We start from the raw sequence: 21,968 nt of genomic DNA on the forward strand, positions 1-21,968 counted from the left end.
CCACTAAGTTGCTGAAAGTGAGTTGATAACTGCACAGCAAGGGAAACAGGGCATCTCTGCAGGAAATGCAACACTCCTTAACCAATAAGATTTATGGATTAGGAAATAAACATAGGAAGAACTGATGAGGAAGGTGAATTAATGAGAATGAATTCATTGTCAAACCAGATACAGAAAGAGACATAGAGGGAAAGAAAATTAGATTGTGAAAGAAACAAATAAAAAAAAGTTGGAATAGTAAGAAAAAAATAATTTTAACATTTTTATAACCTCCCTGAAAAAAATTAAAACCTGGAGGAATGAGACTCCACATTTGTAACAGTTAATTCTTGGCACAGACAGATTGATTGGTAGTTGGTAACACTGATCAAGCGGTAATGGGATACTTAGGCTCGTAATGACAGGAGTTAACTTTCTGTGGCAGATTTAGTAGACAATTAACGGACAAATGCAGCAAGTTCCTAAAAACTGCAAGGCTAACAGCGAGAGGCTGTGTTCAAGAAGCTGATGCCAGAGCGGTGCAATTTGAAAAAGAACCTTTGGATATTCGCATTTAACCTGGCTGGTTTTTTCCAGCCCCATTGGAGTTGGGCATCATGGCAGGCATGAGTGGTGAGAAGGCCAAAAATCGGTTTTACACCATTGTGAAACCAATTTGCGACCATCCTCTCCAGCTGATAATGGCAGGCTGCCTTTCCTGCCACCACACATTGGGACCTAATTTCAATACTGTAGCATTTCATTACAAGGCCTGCTTGTGGGAATCACCCCGCCCCCAAACTGGATCATCCAGGCACTGACGTGTTTCACAACTGTTCATAAGCAACATGCGCCTGGTGAGCTGCACCTTGCTCGGGACTTCGAGGTTTGTTTGCCTACCTTGTCTTGGGCAGCACTCATGGTCATCAGTGCCAGGCTTCGCAGGCAATACAACATCACTTTTAGAGGGGGTCACAGGCAGGTCTTTACTACAAGACCAGCTGTAAGGCGGGGGTGGTTTTTCAATGGTTGCAGGCCTAGGACTTCTTTGGGGAAGGGGGAGAAGTGGCTTCAGGCAAGTGAAGAGGTTGCAGGGCGAGGACTGTACTGAGTAAGGGGGGTATCCCAGTGTTTGCATGAGGACACATGTTGATCTGTGCCAGTGGCCTCAAGGTGGTGAGGGCTGAGGAGACAGTCTCCAGAGGAGATTAGACCAGATGGAGATGTGCGGGTGTGTGTGAGAAATTGAGTAGTGATGTGTCTTGAGCTGGCAGTGAGTGAGATGCCAGTGAATGTATGTTGTCCTTTTGTGTGCGTAAATTTAGAGTGATGAGATGGTTCCTTACCCTGGCAGCACAGATAAGATCATTCATCTATTTCTGCAATGGACGGCTGACCTCTTGTGTGCAACATTGGCACTGTCCACCTCTGCCACTGCCTCCCAGGCCGCAGTAGTGAAAATGATGGGCCTCCTTTGGCCAGAGCTGGGGTAGAGGACATCGTGGTGTCCAGAAGGTGTCCCAGAGATGTGCCACTGAATCCTAGTCCATTATCTATTCCAGAATAAGCAGAAATAACAACTTGCATAACTTGAAGTAATTGAGAATTAGATTTATAATCCCGGGGTAACTTAATTTTGTCCTACACAACCTCGGTCTAAAAGATAACACTTTGCTGGAGAGTGTTGGAAAATGTTAATTCATGCGAAGTTAAAATTAACTTCGACTTTCCCAGCCTCTTTTAACTCTTAACCTGATGCGTTCCCAGAATCCCTCAAAAAGGGACCTTGTAATTGGAAGGGTATGAATTAATTTGAAAATGCTGCAAAATGTAACATTTTAAACATACTTCTTACAATTTCTTAGCATTTCACTGTATCCAGGTAACACAATGCTGTTCCATTTGCTATTATAGAGTCTTTCACTCCTTCCTGTTCAAGTTGCAACTTTGTTTGAATAGTTCATCATCATCAACCATAAGAACGTTCATACATATCTTACATTACTCCCTTAAAACCACTATATCTGGTACTAATCATGATATATTATTTCCTTCTGGTGTTCAGAAGGCTAGACTGTGGATGATGATTGGTGGAAAAATCTGTCACATGCTGGACAATATTAAGTCAGGGTGGGAATCAGAGGTGTGTGGGCCAAAGCAGCTTTGCCAACCATCTGCCTCTTCACCACCCTCCCCCCACCCTCCAACCCCAAATCCCTGGAGCATGAGGTCTGTGAGATTTTAGCTCATTCACATGCCCTGACTTTGATTCTCACCCAATGGTGGCGTGAAGGACATAATCACCGCCAGGCCAAAGTCAAAATAATTGTGGGGGACTGAGAACCACCAGGTCCCATAGGAACTGTCCCCATCAAGGCAGATTGGAACATAAAACTTAGGAGCAGGAGTAGGCCATTCGGCCCCTCACGCCTGCACCTCCATTCATCAAGATCATGACTGATCTGGTTGTGGTCTCAACTCCACCCTCCTGTCTGCCCCCACAAAACTCCTGACTCCCTTGCCTATCAAAAATCTGTCTAACTCTGCCTTGAATAAATTCAATGACCCAGCCTCCACTGCTTTCTGAGGAAGAGAATTCCCCAGATAGGGGTTGTTGGGTTTGGGTAGGATCCCAGAAAGTCCATCAGGACCCACAAGGAACTGTTAACAATTTATAAAAATACAAACACACCAGGCTCTGGGTCATTCTTGCCAACAACATTTACTGTGGGGGCTATGGTCAGGTCCATAATTAAAATGGCATGAATGCCTTGATGAAACAATCGAGGCATGACACTTTTATTTAAGTTCAGTCTCTGCTTCTCTGGGGTGAGTGGTCTTCATCTCTGGAGAGAGGTAAGTAAAAATGCTGGGGGTGGAGAATGATGTGACATTGGAGATATGTGATGAGTATACCCCGACCCACCATCTTACCCTTGCTTCACCATTCCTGCTTAGTGAGCAGTGGGTGGGGGAAATTGACCATATGATCACTGATTCTAAGCGATCTATTTCAAGCTAGGGATACCTGCTTTATGATTACAGTAAAGATCACCAGATACAGTTTAAAAGTAACAGATCATTTCAAAAAGAGTTTTATAGTATGGTGCAAGCAGATCACATGTTATTCAATCTATGATTGTGCAGTTATTTGGTGCATAATTATTTTTGTGAAGTTAATTAAAGGTTGGCGGTCCTATTTTTTGATTATCTATCTACTTGGTCTAAATACACTGCCCAGGCCAGGTAGAAAGCAAATTGTTTGTTTTTTGCTTATCCGACTATTTTGTACGAGTTGTTGTTCACCCAAGTGACCGTATAGCAAGCTTGGTGCTTGACTATGTGGCTGGTCCCCTTATTGTTCAGGCTTGAGTCTGTTCCACAGTTTGTGTGATCGGCCTGTCTGGTTGGTCCTAATACTTGTTTCTCCCAGTTCCAGTTGGTCCATCTCCTCATTCGTTCATTTTGTCTGCTGCCTTCTTGCCCATCTACTGAATGCCTGTCCAGCCCACTTGTTCAGTCAGTTGTCAGCTGCTTCCGCTGCCCTAACTGTCCATGCCAATGTCTGCCTGTTGTGAAGAACATATTTTTATTTTTTCTTGGGCTATGGCTTTAAGATTGGACAGTGGCTTTAAAAACTACCATGGCTGCAGTTTAAAAGAGATGTTCACTAGAGCAGCAAGAAGAAAATCTACAATGTTGCTATCTCCAGGAATAATGTGTGCCAGATTTGACAGAATGGTGCTGGAAAGGAGGCCTGGTTTAAGAGGAAACTGCCTAGTGATAGTGTTTTGATTGGCTTCTGACCAAGTGTCCAGGTTCTGTTTGAGGATAGTACAGTCGATCAGATCCTAGCCTGAAAAGAGGAAAGACCTGAAACCTCTCTCTCTCCTGTGTTTTGTAAGACTCCAGTAATCCTGCCATAGTAGCTAACTGCTTAATCCTCACATCGCTATATCCTGCTTTCTTTGAGAAACCTCTGTCAAGAGAAAAGGGGGGGGGGGGAAACTCACCAGTAGAGACATTAAAAGCAAGTTTCAACAAGGGAACCACAGACTGCAAATGCTGGGAGACCATCTCATGTCAGCCACAACAACCTGCAAGGAATGTGGAAGAAAGCAATCCAACTCAACCCTCTAATCCTGAGCTGCGGATTGGTGCTATTGAAGTGTTTTATCTCACCACTAAAATCCATGTTTTGTGTGTCATGTGAGTGTGAGTGAGTGTGTGTGTGTGTGAGTGTGAATGAGTGTGTGTGTGTGTGTGTGTGTTTGGTTGTGTGTCTGTTTGTGTATAGGGGTTTAAGGAGGGATAGAGTTTAAGTTATAGAGTTAAAAGTTGGCAGTTCATATGTCTTTCTTGTGCTACTGGTTACAGACAATTTGTTTAATAAACAGTCATTTACTTGTTAAGTTTATAAACCTGGCACTCATATTCTCTTAGGCTAAATTAAAGTTAGGTAGAATTGGGGCAACATGGTGGTCTAATCAAACTTTTCACATTTGTTACGGCTCGGGGAACAGTAGGGCTTGATACTACAGGACACTATCCCCAGAGAGTCGTGACAACATTTAGGGGCTCTAGTCCAGGATACTTTGGAATAAGACAACAAAGATTTGGGTGTAGATTTAGTAAGTAATAAAGCTACAAGGAAACACCAGGTTCATACTATCAAAAATAAGATGACACAGGAAACTGCTAAAGCTTTCCTGCAAATGGAAGAAATGACCCTGACGACTTTGCAAGGGATCCCAAAAGCTAGGTTAATGGAATTGGCAAGTAAATTAAGAGTAGGGTTGCTTGCCAAAGCTGGGAAGGCAGAGATAATCAAAGAGATAGCACAGCATTTAAAACTGGAAAGAATACCTGAGAGACTGAGTTCTTCAGCAGGTGGTTCATTGTAATGGGTTTAAAGTCCATTTGCAAATGAAAACATTGGAACCAGAGGCAGTAGAAAGAGAAAGGACATTCCAACGGGAACAAGCAGAAAAAGAAAGATAAAGGGAATTCCAAAGGGAATTGGCAGAAAGGCAGGAGAGAGAAAGAAAATAAATGGAAATGCGAAAACTTGATCTCCATAAGGAATTAGAGATGGCGAGGTTAGAAAAGGAGGAAAGAGAAAAAAAGAGAGACAGAGAATTACAGTTTAGAGTACTGGCAGTTAAAAAAGAAACATGAGGAGCTGAGGCAGGACTTGTTTCCAGATCAGAATCCAGTGGGGAGATGTTTAAATTTGTGCAAGCTCTTCCAAAATTTGAAGAAAGGGATGTTGAAGCATTCTTTATTTCATTTGAGAAGATAGCTAAATAGGTGAACTGGCCAAAGGAAAACTGGACATTGCCCATGGAAAACAAATTGACAGGTAGAGCACAGGAAATTTATGCCTCACTGTCAGATGAGTTTTCTAGGGATTATGATATGGTGAAAAATGTCATTTTGAGTGCATATGAGTTGGTCCTTGAATCATACAGACAAAATTTAGTAATTTAAGGAAACAGCCTGGGCACACTTACATTGAATTTGGAAGGATTAAGCAAGGCAGTTTTGACAGATGGATACGAGCATTAGAAGTGGAAACTATCTATGAAGTTCTCAGAGAGACCATCCTCTTAGAAGATTTTAAAACTCCCTACCTCCTGTAATAAGAACCCGTGTAGAATGCCAGAGGGTTGCAGCTTCTAGACGGGCAGCAGTAATAGCTGACGATTATGAGCTGATCCATAAAACTAAACCTTTTTTCCATCACCCCCATAAATTTGAAAAGGATAGAAAGTGGGAAAGTGAAAGGAATGCGAGTAGCCAGGGTCAAGAATGGGAATACTTTGAGATCTCCTTCCTAGACCAGGAAGGAAGTACTGAGGGTGGAGTTGAAACTCAAAGGCCAAAGTGTAATAAAGTGGGACACATTCGTTCAGAATGCAGGAAGTTGTGAGGGAAGCCAATGGGCCTTATTGGAGTTCATAAGAATGAGCTTGAAAAGGAAAATGAAACAAAAAATGCCATGGATCAAATTGTAGCTTTAACTACAAGTAAGGGTCCGGAGGTAAACACTGCTGTGAATGCAGGTGAAGTGTATAAGGCAGGTGAGAGATATAAAGGGTTTTTGACTAAAGGGAAGATAGCCCCTTTTTCATCAAATGATGCAGCTAAACCCATAACAATATTAAAGGACACAGGAGCTACTCAAAATCTTTTGCTGGAGAAGGACCTAGTTTTCCCTCCAGAGAGTTCAATGGAAATTAAAGTATTGATAAATGGGATAAGAGTATATCCCGGTTCCTGGTTCCATTGTACAAAGTACAATTGGAGTGTGATTTGTTGTCTGGATCAGTGGTTGTAGGAGTGGTTAAGAAATTACCCGTGGATGGACTGGATCTACTCCTGGGGATTGATTTGGCAGGAGTGAAGGTTATAGCTTCGCCAATAATCACAAACTCCAAAAGAGGCTAAAGAGATGAGCAGTTACAAGAAAAGGTTCCTGGTATTTTTCGATCGTGTGTGGTGACCAGAGCAATGGCTAAACAAAGTCCATCAGCAGAGGTCAACATAATACCACGAGCAGATGTTAAAGTAGCCGAAACTTTATTTAAGGGTGAGGATAATTCAAAGGAAGTGTTTGGTAGGTCTTCATTAATTGAGGCTCAGAAAGTAGATCCTGAGTTAAACAAGTTAGCACAGGCAGCTCACAGTGAAGCTGAGGCTGAAGGAGTTCCGGAGTGCTATTACATTAAAAATGGAGTTCTGATGAGGAAGTGGAGACACCCTCATAGACCTGTGGATGAGGAATGAACGGTTGTCCATCAGATAGTGGTACCACCCAAATATCATAAGGGGATATTGCAAGTTGCACGTGAGATTTCCATGGCAGGAATGTAGGAACACAGAAAGCTCAAACATCGATAAACAGGCATTTTACCTGGCCAAGTCTTCATAAAGATGTAGTGCTATTTTGTAAAACATGTCATACATGTCAGGTAGTAGGTAAACCTCAGCATATAATCAAATCAGCACCTTTAATACCCATACCGGTTTTTGAAGAAACATTTAGTCAGGTATTAGTAGATTATGTGGGGCCATTACCCAAAATGAAAACAGGAGCATGTAAAGTAGCATGAGAGCAGACTAATGGGAAAGAATTGGAGAAACAAGTCAAGTCAAAATCCAGCACGTGATCCAGAGCAGACTAACAGTAAAGATGTAAAATCTAGAATTAGAGATCGCAAACGGAGTAAAAGCAAACAGAGAGAAAAATACGCCAAACCGAAATTGAAAAGCCAAGGACAAAATAAAAGCAGAGAGCAAAAAAATGGCCAAATCAAAACCTCAAAGCCGAGATAGAGAATAGAGTAAAGACAAAAATAGAAGGAAAAGGGACAAATCTTGAAGTAAAGATAGGATAAAAGAAAGAGTAAGGAAAGGGAAAAACATGCAAACTCAAGCAGCAGAGGCAGGGAACAAACAAAGGAAACTGGGTTAAATCCAGAAGTAATGATGTGGAACAGGGCAAGAGTAAAGATCAAGAAAAAAGAGCAAAACCCAAAAGCAAAGAAAGGGATAGAAGTAGGAGCAAAGAAGGTCAAAGGAACAGAAATAAAGAACAGAAAAAAAGGACAATAACAAAGAAACACTAATCTACACTGACCATAATCCTCTGCTGTTCATTCAGAAGTTTAAAACTCGAAATGCGAGACTGTTTAGATGGAGTCTATTGTTTCAACCATACAATGTAAAGATTGTTTACATTGCCAGTAAAGATAAAGGTGCATTGTCTCAGGTGTAAATTACTGAAATCATTTAATACTTAAGATTGTATAAGGGGCAAGAACGGATGAATGAGTGTAAGTCTCGTGTTTGTTGTCTATGTATCACACCCCTGTGATGAAACGTATTTGTTAAATGGTGTTTCACCTTTTTAAGGGTGGAGGCATGTAAAGAACATGTCTTCATTTTTTCTTTGGTTGTGGCTTTACGATTGGACTGTGGCTTTAAAACCTACCATGGCTGCAGTTTAAAAGAGATGTTTATTTGAGCAGGAAGAAGAAAATCTACAATGTTGGTATCTCCTAGAACAGTGTGTGCCAGGTTTGATAGAATAGTACTGGAAAGGAGACCTGGTTTAAAAGGGAACTGCCTGGTGACAACGTTTTGATTGGCTCCTGACCGAGTGTCCAGGTTCTGTATAAGGATAGTGCAGTAGATCAGCTCCTAGCCTGAAAAGGGGAAAGACCTGAAACCTCTCTCCCTCCTGTGTTTTGTAAGACTCCAGTAATCCTGCCATAGTAGCTAACTACTTAATCCTCATGTCGCTGTATTCTGCTTTCTTTGAGAAACCCCTGTCAGGAGGAAAAAGGGAAAAAAATCACCAGTAGAGACATTAAAAGCAAGTTTCAACCAGAGAACCACAGATTGCAAGCACTGGGAGACCACCTCGTGTCAGCTGCAACAACCTGCAAAGAATGTAGAAGAAAGCAATTCAACTCAACCCTCTAATTCTGAGCTCCGGATTGGTGCTATTGAAGTGTTTTATCTCACCACTAAAATCCATGTTTTGTGTGTCATGTGAGTGTGTGTGTGTTTGTGTATAGGGGTTTAAAAAGGGGTAGAGTTTAAGTTATAGAGTTAAAAGTTAGCAGTTCATATTTCTTTCTTTTGCCAGTGGTTACAGACAATTTGTGCAACAAACAGTTATTTATTTATTAAGTTTACAAATCTGGTGCTCATATTCTTTTAACCTAAATTAAACAGTTTGATAGAATTGGAACAATTAGATGGGTTGATTAAACTTCTCAAATTTGTTATGGCTGGGGGAGCAGTGGGGCTTGATATGACAGCGCACTATCCCCAGTGAGTCGTAACACTGTCAATTTTGTTGATTGTCCACATTCCTGTTAGCTGTCAACCGGTGGTGTTCTTTCAGGAGGATGTTTTTTCTGTGGACATGAAGTGGTTCAATATATGCTAGGAAGCCACTCAAGCTGTAGTGGTCTCATTTCCCAGAAATAATCTTCATGACTTCCTGGAGGTGGATATTCCACATTTTTATGGTGGCTCATGAGCCAAGTTGTGAAAGTACAAAATGAATTTTTTTGAAGAACTTCCTATTGGGAAGATCAAGAAAACCAAGTACCAACCACTTAGCTCTCACTGTACAGCAGTGTGCATGGTAATTACGATATATGACAGATTACATCATTGATATTTGTCAATTACTCAATGCATCTAATGTTTCAGTCATAGCTAATACAATTGACTAAGTCAAGTTCTCTCCCACTGACCTCTTCTGGTCTACAGGAAGACAAATTTTGCTGTCAACAATGTCCAGCTGCATTGATAGAGTGCAAAGATAAAATACTGTGGATGCTGGAAATTTGGAATATAAACAAACAAATGCTGGGAATATCCAGCAGACCAGGCAGCAACTTTGGAGAGAGGAATAGAATTAAAGATTCAAGCCAGTAATCTTTCGTCAGAACTGGAAAATGTTCCCGAATTTAAGCAAGCACAGAGGCAAATGGGTTGATGTTGGGGAATAGTGGTGATAGGACTGGAAAGAACAAAAGTGAAGCTCTGTCACAGGGTGCAAGACAGGAGGAATTGTTATGACCAAGTTGGGAGGAGCGCACGAATTGTCAAGCCCCACTACTCCTCAGGCCATACCATTAATTTAAATGTTTAATTTTCTCACCAAAATGGCCAATTTTGTACCTATACCTCCAGTACCCAGAAGAAAAGAGACTCTGACCAGGCTTCCTTCAAAAGCTCAGTATGATTATTTATTTTAAACAAACTTCTTTTAACAAGTTGCTACTACTGGTTAACACACAATTGTAATTGGGAAGTATAACTATCTATCTCTTCCTAAAGAATTCCTTCAGCACACACACACTGACACACACACAGACAAGCAAGGGACAAACAGATAGGGCAGGATTCTACCCTTGATGGGCGAGCAGGCCCAACCGACTCGGTGGTGGGTGGGCAGCTGATTGCCGCTGCCAAAACAGGCCCTGCCATTATTTTATGTGGGCGGGCCAATTAAGGCCCGCCTAGCATGCCACCCAATGGGAAGCGCTATACATTCCCTGTGCGGGTGAGTGGGGGGGGGGTTCCCCAACTGCAAGAGTGTGCTCTTTCGCGCATGTGTGTGAAGGAGCACACATCTCCCTGAGGCTAAGTGCTGCCTCAGGGAGATCGCTGAAAGGCTGTGAAAAATTTAAAATAGAAAAATAAAAAAATCATTTACATGTCCCCTTCATGTGAAAATGTCACACGAGATGGGACATGTTAATAAAGTACACAAAGCCTTTATTAATTTTTTGAAAATCCGAAAACAAACCTCATCCCGCCAGTGGATGAGGTTTGTTAAAAAATCAGTTACCTGCCTGCCCGTTGGGCCCATGCGGCGAGCCAAAGTTCGCACGGGCTCCTCAAAATCATTGTCAGTTGCTGACTTAAAGACCTTAACAAGGCCTTTAATTAATGGCTGGCATGCGCCATGCTGCATAGCGCGGCCGCTGACCTAAACATCGCGATGCTGCACGCTGACGTCAGGACGCTCGCGCGACATTTTAAGCGCTGACGTGTGAGCTCCACCACCCGCACGTCAGCCAGAAGAAAGCCCTGCAGAAATGGGCATTGGAGGATGGGTGTTATAAAATAAAGGATAAAGTCCGCAGGGTCTTGACGCTGTCGACCTGGAGTTCTCTTGTGTGAAGACCGGTGGATGCCTGGAAGTTCTCACCAACTGGTCCAGCTTTGCTGGTCCAAATGCAGACTGGTCACACTCAGCCACACACAATTTTAAGCAAGGTAGAGAGAGGGAGCCAGTCAAGGTAGCCTTCCTTCCTCACTTTGTTCTCCAAAAAGACTGCCTTCAAAACAAGCAGATTCACAACTTAAGTTTTTTCCTCTCTCCCATGTGATTGCCTTTTTGTCTTCCAGCTTTTCATTAAATGAATTGCTTTGCAGTTCAAGACAAACAAACATCTGTCTCTCAAGCACCATATAGGTCAGATGATTTCTTGGAAGAAGCCTACTTGTTGACAGTTCCAAGGTGAACCTATGACCTTTTAAGAAAATCCCAGGTTAGCATCCAGATGACCAGATCATGCAAGGTCCTTCCATTTTGTAAAAGAAAACATCAGCCTTGTGAGATATGATTCCGCCTGGATTAAATAACAAAGATTAAATGACGATGGTGCAAGGCAAAAGCAGATATTATGTGATAAGTAAAGGCTACACCTAAAGATGGTTTTGGGGAAAGTGTAAAGGGTAACACAGAATCATTGCCCTGCATCTGTTGTCTGGAAAATGGGAACAGAGGCTTATGATCTGAAATTGTTGAACTCGATGTTTAGTCTGCAGATTGTAAAGTGTCTAATTCAGAGCCATGGTGCTGTTCCTTGAACTTCAATAGAACAGTGTAGGAGGTGAAGGAGAGAGAGGTCAGTGTGAGAGTGTGGTAGCGATTTATATGTACTTCTTTCAATTTTGCACATTGTATTATTGGTTAGGAGGTCTTGTGGCACAGCCAGTATCATCCCAGCCTCTGAGCCAGAAGCTCTGTGTTCAAGCTCCACTCCAGGACTTGATGGCTATGGGAGGGCTGTTCATAACCCGGCCAAACAGATTGAGTATCAACTTGCAAATCCTTCCCACATACACCAATAGCAAGCAGGAGAGATTCCTGGTCAGCCATGTGATGGAAAGAAACTGGAACCTCTACCAACATTATCCATAGCTCCAGGCTACAACATGCTTAGAAAAATGTATGTTGCCAGAGCAACTCAGACTCCTTGGGGGCCAGTTGGTTCAGTTGACTGGAAAGTTGATGTGAATCAGATTGGTGCCAACAGCATGGGGTTCGATCCCCGTACTGGCTGGGGTAGATTCGGGACCTGCCCCCTTGCCCAACCTATGGTGGAAGTCATAGTGCTGTGGGTCGCACCTGCCTTTGGGCAGAGAGCTGAAGATTTATTGGTTACAATGGGGGTCTCCTCTAAGTCTCAGAGACCAAACACTTGGGTAATCACTTTGCCGAGCACCTTCGTTCAGTCTGTGAGCGTCGCCCTCATCGTCCAGTCGCTTGTCATTTTTGTTTTTCATCCCATTCTCATTCTGACCCCTCTGTTCTCGGCCTTCTATGCTTTTCTAATAAAACACAATGCAAGCTCAACAAATAGAACCTCACCTTTCAATGTGATGCTTTACAACCTTTCAAAGTCAACATTGAGCTCAACAATTTCAAGTAATAACTTCTGCTCTCATTTTTTCAGACTGTAGGTGCTGGCTATTCATTAAATCTCTTTTGTTACTTCCACTCCTCCCATTTTTTCCTGCCTTTGCACTTGCTTAAAACCTGTTACATCTGTAACAATTTTCAGTTCTAACGAGAGGCCACCAGCCTGAAACATTAACGCTGTTTCTCTCTTCACAGATTCTTCCCGACCTCCTGAGTATTTCCAGCATTTTCTCTTCATATTACATTGATAGAGTATTGATGTACTTTATTGGGAAGAGGAGCTTCATACAGCGATCAAATGAGCAGTGATTAGTATTGCTATTCATGTTTCTGCGCTATTGCCAGATTACCTTGTCTGCTTGGAGTAGAGGGCTGCATGCACTTGGAAATCAGAACTATTAAAGATCTCTCTTTTCCCATTATTGATGGTGACAGATGACACTTGCATCGCCCCAGGGCACAATAAACAATCATCTAATTTTATATTGTTTTAAATATAAATACTACCAGTGGAATTGCTTGTAGGTTTCTCTTTTAATTAACAGCTGAGATCAAGGCAGGGTGACATTCACAGAACATTGTTAAAGGGAATTAAATTATATGCACACAAACTAATTTCGGTTATCATGTCTAGGTAAGAATATATGAAAGTACACAATGAGAAAGAAAGATTTGCATTTATATAATGCTTTTTCAAAGCCACCAGATATCTCAAAGTGCTTTACAGCCAATTAAGTACTTTTTGGAGTGTAGTCACTGTTGTAATCTGGGAAACAGGGAAATTATTTTGCACACAGCAAACTCCTATGAATGTGATGTTGATTGAGGGATAAATATTGCAGTTCTTTGAAAAAGTGCCTTAGGCTCTTTTACATCCACTGTGCAGCCTCGATTTAAACACATCATCCAAAAGATAGCACCTCTGAAAGAGCAATGCTCCCTCAGTACTGCACTGGAGTGTCAGCCTTGATTTTTGTGCTAAGCTGAGTGGGACTTGAATCCAGAAACTTAGAGGCAAGCACATGGCTGAGCCACAGCTGACACGGTCCTGATTACAGACTTAGGGTTAAATCAGTTATGATACAAAAAAATGGACATGGCAATTGCAGTACATGATTAACTGGTGTCTGTTTCCGTTGTAGGCAGCACAGTAAATTGGTGCTGCCTGCAGTTTTCAATGACTGCTGCGTGCAGCCAACTACATGTCATTCATTGTCTGTGCACATCTTTAGGGGGTCTGATATTGTAAGTGCCTCTTAAAGGAGAGGTACACTATGGCTAGAATAGGTGGAGGGAATCCTTTGTGAACTGAAGCTATGGACAGAATTTTTAGGTCAGCGGGCGGACATGAACGGCGGGTCTGGGATCGGCCGGGGAACGGACTGCTGACCACGATTGGCCCCCGGCCACGATTTCCGGCTAGCTGGCCAATTAACAGCCAGCTAGCGTGAAGTGCACACTGAGAAGCTCAGAGCTGCTGGGGCGGGAGCAGGAAGAGGGCGAGTGCTGACAGGAAGCTCCCTGAAGACAGAGAGTTGCCTTAAGGAGCTGTCGACTTGAAAAGCATTAAATAAAGTTTTTAAATGAGGAAAAAAATGTGCAAGCATCACAATCAGTCACCTGAACATATACATGATAAAAAAGCTGTCCAGAGATTTTTCTTTTTCTATCATTTAATAAAGGAAACCTCATCCTGCCCTTGGATGAAGTTTCATGAAAAATACAAAGTCTGCCTGGCCGAGTCGCCCATCTGCCAACCATAGGGTTGGAAAGACCATGAATTTGTCAGAGACAATTGCAACTTTAATTACCTTAATTGGCCTCTTAATTCTCGGCGGGAGTTCTTCAAGCTTCTGTGTGTTCCCGCTGGCCAAAATATCACGTGAGTGCAAGATGACATCAGGACGCTCACCCGACATCTTCTCGCGTGATTTCGCGTCCAATCAGGTCAGGAGCACGCCTGCATGCCAAAATAAAAATTCTGCCCTATGTTGTGAAAGATTAAAAAATGGTTGACCATGCCATGGAGAGTGCAAGAGGAGGACCCAGGGACACACAGTCAGCAGCACCTAGAGCAAGGTGTGAGAGGAGGACCCCAAGCCAGGCAGCCAGCAGCACCTAGAGGAGATCTGAGAAGAGCACACTGAGGCAGCCAGTTAGTAACACAGAGAGGAGATAGTGAAAGGAGGATTCTGGGACAGGCAGTCAGCAGCACCTAGAGGAGAGTGTGAGAGGAGGACCCTGGGACTAGCAGTCAGCAGCACCTACAGAAGACTGCGAGAGGAGGATACTGGGACAGGCATCAGCAGCTATTAAAGAAGAGTGTGAGAGGAGGGGCCTGAGATATGCAGTTAGCAGTACCTAGAGGAGAATACGAGAGGAGGATTCTGGGCTAGGCAGTCAGCAGTACCTAGAGGAGAGTGCAAGAGGAGGACCTTGGGACAGCCAGTCAGCAGCACTGAGAGGAGAGTGTGAGAGGAGGACCCCGAGTCAGGCAGTCAGCAGCACCTAGAGGTGAGCTCGAAAGGAAGACTTTGGGACAGGAAGTCAGCAGCACCTAGAGGAGAGTTCGAATTGAAGACCTTAGGACAGGCAGTCAGCAGTAACTAGAGGAGGGTGTGAAAGGAGCACATTGGTACAGGGAGTCAACAGCACCAAGAGGAAAGTGCGAGAGGAAGATTCTGGGACAGGCAGTCAACAGTACCTAGAGGAGAGTGTGTGAGGAAGCTACTTACATTTATGTAAGAAAGTCGAGGCCAGATAAAATAAAGTTGCATAAGTGACCCAAAGTAAAATAAAGTTAATGCAAGGGAAGTAAATTGAAGCCATGGCAGGACAATTGGGTCATGTGTGCAGTGTTTGTCTTGTAATAACTGGGAAGTCATGGATGCTACCAGTGTCTTAGATGACCACACGTGCAGGAAGTGTCACCAGCTGCAGAACTCTGATCTCCTGCTTTCAGAGCTTGGGCAGTGGCTGAATTCACTGTGGTGAATCCACGAGGCTGAGAGTTATGTGGAATTGCATGTTCAGAGAGGTGGGCACGCTGCAGTTTAGGAGCCTGGAGACAGAAAAGGAATGGGTGACCACCAGGCAGTCCAAGAAAATTAGGCAGGTAGTGCAGGAATCCCCTGCAGTCCTGCTTACCAATCGGTTTTCTGTTTTGGATACCGGTGAGGCGTTGGTTCCTTGGAGAAGTGCAGTCAGATCCAAGTTTGTGGAACCACAGGCAGCCCTGCTGTACAAGATGGGAGAAAGATGAGGGGAAGAGCAGTAGTAATAAGGGATTCGTTAGTTAGGGGAACAAGCAGAACTTTCTGTGGCCATAGACGTGACTCCTGGATGGTATGTTCCCTCCCTCATGCCAGGATCAAGAATTCACGGAGCAGCTGCAGGACATTCTCCTGGAGGAGAGTGAACAACCAGAGGTCGTGGTCCACATTGGTACCATTGATTTAAATAGGAAAGGGGGTGAGGTCCTGAAAGCAGATTTCCAGGAACTAGGAAGGAGATTGAAAAGCAGAACCTCAGAAGCAGTAATCTCAGGATTTCTCCCAGTCCCACATGCAAGTGAGTGTCCAAATAAGAGAATTTGAGGGCACAGTGTAGACAGTCCCCACAAAAAAAAAGGGTGGTACTGCCAAACTCAGAACCCCCTGGTTATCCAGAAGCATACAGGCCAAGGTAAAGCAGAAAAAGACAGCTTATGACAGTCATTAAAGACTTAATACTGTAGAAGGTCTAGAGAAGTATAGAAAGTACAGGGGTGAAGTAAAAATGGAAATTAGGAAAGCAAAGACAGGTTACAAAAAAATATTGGTATGTAAAATCAAAGAAAATCCTAAGATGTTTACCAGTACACTAATAGTAAGAGAATAACTAAGAAAAATCAGAGATATACATGGTAACTTGTAGGTTGATGCAGACGATGTGGGCAGGGTTCTTAATGAGTACTTTGTCTCTGTCTTCACTAAGGAGAGGGATGATGCAGATATTCTAGTTAAAAAGGTGTGTGAAACATTAGATACAATAAGCATAGTGAGAGAGGATGTACTGGAGGGACTGTCATCCTTGAATGTGTATGAATCACCAGTGCCAGATGTATTGTATTCCAGGTGTTGAAGGAAGCCTGGGATGATGCTCTGAGGATCATTTTCCAATCCTTGCTAGATGCAGGCAAGGTCCCTGCGGATTGGAGGTCTGTGAACGTTGTAGCTTTATTTAGAATGGGTGCGAAGAATAGGCCAGAAAATTATAGGCTGGTCAGTCTGACTTTGGTGGTGGCCAAAATATTGGAAACAATTCTGAGAGACAGGATAAACTTAGAAAAGCATGGATTCATCAGGGGTAGTCAGCATGGTTTTGTTAGGGGAAGATAGTGTCTTACTAACTTAGTAGAATCTTTTGAGGAAGTAACAAGGAGGACTGATGAGGGTAGCGCAGTGAATGTTGACTACATGCATTTCAGTAAGGCATTTGACAAGGTCCCACATGGCAGACTGGTCAGGAAAGTGAGATCCCATGGGATACAGGGGAAGGTGGTAGGTTGGATCCAAAATTGGCTCAGTGACAGGAAACAAAGGGTAATGGTTGATGAATGTTTTTGCGAATGGAAACTGGTTTCCAGTAGTGTTCCACAGGGCTCAGTACTGGGGCCCTTGCTGCTTGTTGTATATATTAATAATTTAGACTTAAATGGGAGGCATGATTGGGAAGTTTGCAGATGACACAAAAATTGGCCGTGTTGTTGATAGTGAAGGGGATAGCTATTGATTCAAGAATATATCAATGGTTTGGTTGAGTGGGCGGAGAAGTGGCAAATGGAATTCAATCTGGAAAAGTATGGGGTAAAGCATTTGGGCAGGGCAAACAGCGCAAGGGAATACTCAATAAACGGGAAGTTATTGAGAGAGGTTGAGTAAGTGAGAGGGTTTGAGGAAGTGAGAGTGCATGTCCACAGGGCCATGAATGTGGCAGGACAGGTGAACAAGGTGGTCAAGAAGGCATTTGGAATGCTTTCCTTTATTGAACAAGGTATTGAATACAAAACCAGGGGTGTAATGATGGAAATGTATAAAATGCTGGTTAAACTATAGCTGTATTTTTATGTACAGTTCTGGTCACCACATTACAGGAAGAGCATAATTGCTCTGGAGAGAGTACAGATGATATTTACAAGAATGTTGCCAGGGCTTGAAAATTGCAGCTTTGAGGAGAGATTGGAGAGCCTGAGGTTGTTTTCCTTAGAACAGAGGAGGCTAAGGGGTGACCTAATTGAGGTGTACAAAATTATGAGGGGCCTTGATAGGGTCGACAGAAAGACTTGTTTCCCCTAGCTGAGGGGTCAGTTACCAGGGGGCATAGATTTAAGGTGATTAGTAGAAGGATAAGAGAGGACATGAGGAAAAACTTTTTCACCCAGAGGGTGGTGGGCACATGGAATCCACTGCCTAAGTTGGTGGTTGAGGCTGAAATGCTCAACTCATTTAAAAGTAACCTGGATCTGCATCTGAAGTGCTGTAACCTGCTACAGACCAGGTGTTGGAAAGTGGGATTAAAATGAGTGGCTAGTTTCTTTCACCTCTTTTGGCTGGTGCAGACATGATGGGCTGAATGGCCTCTTTCTGCACCGTAACTCTCCTATGATTCTATGAGAGGGAGCACCAAGATTTTCTGATAATGCACTGGTGGCCTTGGTGGAAGCCTGCAATCTGAGCAAACCCTCATGCTTGCTCTGCTTGCGTGTCTCTGGCAGGAGGAAATGAGATGAATCTTACTCTCTTTGTATAGCGAGTCTCAGTGACCTCCCTTATGCAGCACTGTCCTACAAACTGTAAAATTTTCTTATTTCCTGCAGCAGCCCAGAATAAGCCAGAAACAGAAAAGCTAAAAGTCCTGGTCATCTTGATAGCCACATCTAATGTGGTCCTTGCCCTGCTTTGTGTTTGCTGTTGTGGTTGGAGCGGTTGACATTAATCTCATGCATTGGTCCTCACTGAAGCTCAGGTCAGCTAATTGCCCCCTAAAGACTCTCAATGGATATGGCCTCCAGTTAAGAGCCCTTCTCCTCCTCCTCCTTCCTCTTCTAGCAGCTTGTTGTGCTCTGAGTGACCTCTCTTCATTCTCCAGGCCATGATCAATTTCAAGAGGAAGATCTACTAGGTCACCAATGCATAGAAGCAAACTGTTTCAACACAAGCTTTTAAATCTATGAAGAAGTACTTCGGCACCAGCCAAGTTACTCCCTGGGAACTATTAAACAGTTCAGAAAAGCTCCAAAAGCATGTACAATTGCATCAATAACCAGAAAACATAATCCAGCAACTAACCTGCTCTGAGGTGGGGCGGGGAGGGGATAGTCCTTTATGCTATTTAACGTTGTATTCAGCTGGATGAGGTTAACAGATGTTGTAGGCTGGAACACCTCATTTGAAAATGGCAGAGCTGGCATCAAATCAGCAATGCACACTGATTGACTTCATAATCTACCTGCTTTGTATGCTGCAGACAGTTGCCAGGTGCATGCTGCACGAACTCCTTTTCCAAGATGCTATCCGATCCACTTTCCATTCACCACACATTGCAGATACCATTTTCAAACATTTGGAAGCTGCATATTGGCGAAAAGAACAGGGGCTATAGAGCTCAATTTCTCCCCTATTATGTCCGCTCAGCACCATTTAATGCTTTTACTCCCATGATGATACAATTGACGGTGGTAAAACTTTTTTTTTATTCATTCATGGGATGTGGGCTTTGCTAGCTGGGCCCGCATTTATTGCCCACCTCTAATTGCCCTTGAGAAGGTGGTGGTCAGCTGCCTTCTTGAACCGCTACAGTCCATATGATGTATATACACCCACAGTGCTGTTGGGAAGGGAGTTCCAGGGTTTTGACCCAGTGACAGTGAAAGGACGGCGATATATTTCCAGGTCAAGATGGTGAGTGACTTGGTGGGGAACTTCCAGGTGGTGGTGGTGTTCCCATGTATCAGCTGCCCTTGTCCTTCTAGGTGGTAGTGGTCGCGGGTTTGAAAGGTGCTGTCGACGGAGAATGGTGAATTCCTACAGTGCATCTTGTAGATGTACACACTGCTGCTACTGTGCGTCAGTGGTGGAGGGAGTGAATGTTTGTGGATATGGTGCCAATCAGGCGGACTGCTTTGTCAAGCTTCTTGAGTGTTGTTGGAGCTGATCTGTTAGTTGTGGGATCATTTAGCTCTGCCTATCACTTGCTGCTTATGCTGTTTGGCACACAAGTAGTACTGTGTTGTAGCTTCACCAGGTTGGCACCTTATTTTTAGATATGCCTGGTGCTGCTCCTAATGTGACCTCCTGCACTCTTCATTGAACCAGGGCTGATCCCCTGACTTGATGGTAATGGTAGAGTGGGGGATATACTGGGCCATGAGATTACAGATTGTGGTTGAGTACAATTCTGCTGCTGCTGATGGCCCACAGCACCTCATAGATGTCCAATCTTGAGTTGCTAGATCTGTTTGAAATCTGTCGCATTTAGCACAGTGGTAGTGCCACACAACTCATTGGAGGGTATCGTCAATGTCATGGACAGATGCATCTGTGGCAGGCAGATTGGTGAGAATGAGGTCAAGTATGCTCTTGTTGGTTCCCTCACCGCCTGCTGCAGACCCAGTCTAGCAGCTACGTCATTTAGGACTCGGCCAGCTTGGTCAGTAAGGGTGCTACCGAGCCAATCTTGGTGATGGACTTTGAAATCCCCCACCCAGAGTACATTCTCCTCCCACTTGCCACCCCCAGTGCTTCGTCCAAGTGGTGTTCAACATGGAGGAGCACTGATTCATCAATTGAGGGAGGGCGGTGCGTGGTAATCAGCAGGAGGTTTCCTTGCCTGTGTTTTATCTGATGCCATGAGTCTTCTTGGGGTCAGGAGTCTTACAAAAAGATGGAACTCTGTGACTTCAAATGGTTTTTGACTAAAAACTCCATGTTATAATTTCAACAATACCATTTATATATTCGAGCACCATATGTTGCATATTATTGTTAAAATGGTAATGATCCCAATAGAATTGGAACCTGCTGTGCCTGTAGTATGTTTGATCATCTTTCCCAGTACATATCCTTTTGATCTCTAATTCTGCTCCCAGCTGAATGGTTATAAAAGATTTAACCCACATAGAATCATCTGCCTTTGATGGCTGTTTATTATGCGTGTTTACTTCACCATGGGGAAAATAGCTATCATTTTGCCAAATCTAGTCTTGTTCAAACTTTGATTTTTTTCGAGTTGGTTTAAAGAGGCAGCTCTCCTGGTAGGAGTAGCTGTGAGCAACAGCAGAAAGTGGGTGATCCATGCTTGGTACAGGCAGGAGTTTGTTACTGTGCCCAATTCATTGGCTGGTCTCCTGTCCAATATTTATCAACATCACTGGAACAGATTAGCTGGTCATTATCACAGTGGAGTTTTGTGAGCATATTATGTTCAAACTGGGAGCGCATTTCCCTCTTTGCAACAAGGACCACTCTTCATGTTGTGTGGTACTACCACTGTGCTAAGTGAGATAGCTTCTAAGCAGATTTTGCAACTGAAGACTGGGAAACGATGAGGCGCTGTGGACCATAAGCTGCAGCAGAATTGTATGCAACCACAATCTGTATCCTCATGGCCCGGCATATTCCCCATGCTACTATTACCACCAAGCCAGGGAATCAACCCTGATTCAATGAACAGTGCAGGAGGGAATGCCAGGAGCAGCACCAGGCATACCCAAATATGAGATGTCAACCTGGTGAAGCTATAACACAGAACAAAAACAGAATTACCTGGAAAAACTCAGCAGGTCTGGCAGCATTGGCGGAGAAGAAAAGAGTTGTTGTTTCGAGTCCTCATGACCCTTCAACAGAACTGAGTGAATATTAGGAGAGGGGTGAAATATTCGCAGAGAGAAGCAAAACTTCTTCAAGGTAGTGCTCCTGTCTGAAAAACTGCTGAGTTTTTCCAGGTAATTCTGTTTTTGTTTTGGATTTCCAGCATCCGCAGTTTTTTCTGTTTTTAAGCTATAACACAGGACTGCTTGTGTGCCAACAGCATGAACAGCAAGTGATAGATGGATCAGATTTAAGCTCTGCAGTCCTGCCACATCCAGTCGTGAATGGTGGTGGACAATTAAACAACTGACTGGAGGAGGAGGCTCCACAAATATCCCCATCCTCAATGATGGGGATGCCCAGCACATCAGTGCAAAAGATAAGGCTGATGCATTCACAAAAATCTTCAGCCAGCAGTGTTGAGTGGATGATCCATCTCGGCCTCCTCTGGAGGTCCCCAGCGTCATAGATGCCAGTCATCAGCCAAAGTGATTCACTCTACGTGAATGCACTGGATACTGCAAACACTATGGGTCCTGACAATATTCCATGAATAGTACTGAAGATTTGTAATCCAGAACTTATTACACCTTGAGCCAAGCTCTTCCAGTACAGTTACAACACTGGCATCTACCCGACAATATGGGAAATTGCCCAGGTATATCCTGTACATAAGAAGCAGGACAAATCCAACCCAGCCAATTACTGCCCCATCAGTCTACTCTTGATAATCTGTAAAGTAATGGAAGGGTTCATCAACAGTGCTATCAAGTGGCATTTGCTTAGCAATAACCTGCTCACTGATGCCCAGTTTGGGTTCCACCAGGGCCACTCAGCTCCTGACCTCATTACAGCCTTGGTTCAAACATGGACAAAAGAGCTGAATTCCCGAGGTGAGG

General features: G+C 43.6%; 1 protein-coding gene across 1 annotated transcript in view; it reads left to right on the top strand.

Moving 5' to 3' along the window:
• slc2a9l2 (solute carrier family 2 member 9, like 2) overlaps nt 1-21,968 on the top strand; it is a 492,038-nt gene that overhangs the window by 175,313 nt on the left and 294,757 nt on the right. The window lies entirely within an intron of this gene.

This window comes from Carcharodon carcharias, chromosome 1, assembly GCF_017639515.1.
Source record: "Carcharodon carcharias isolate sCarCar2 chromosome 1, sCarCar2.pri, whole genome shotgun sequence".
NCBI classification, from domain to species: Eukaryota; Metazoa; Chordata; class Chondrichthyes; order Lamniformes; family Lamnidae; genus Carcharodon; species Carcharodon carcharias.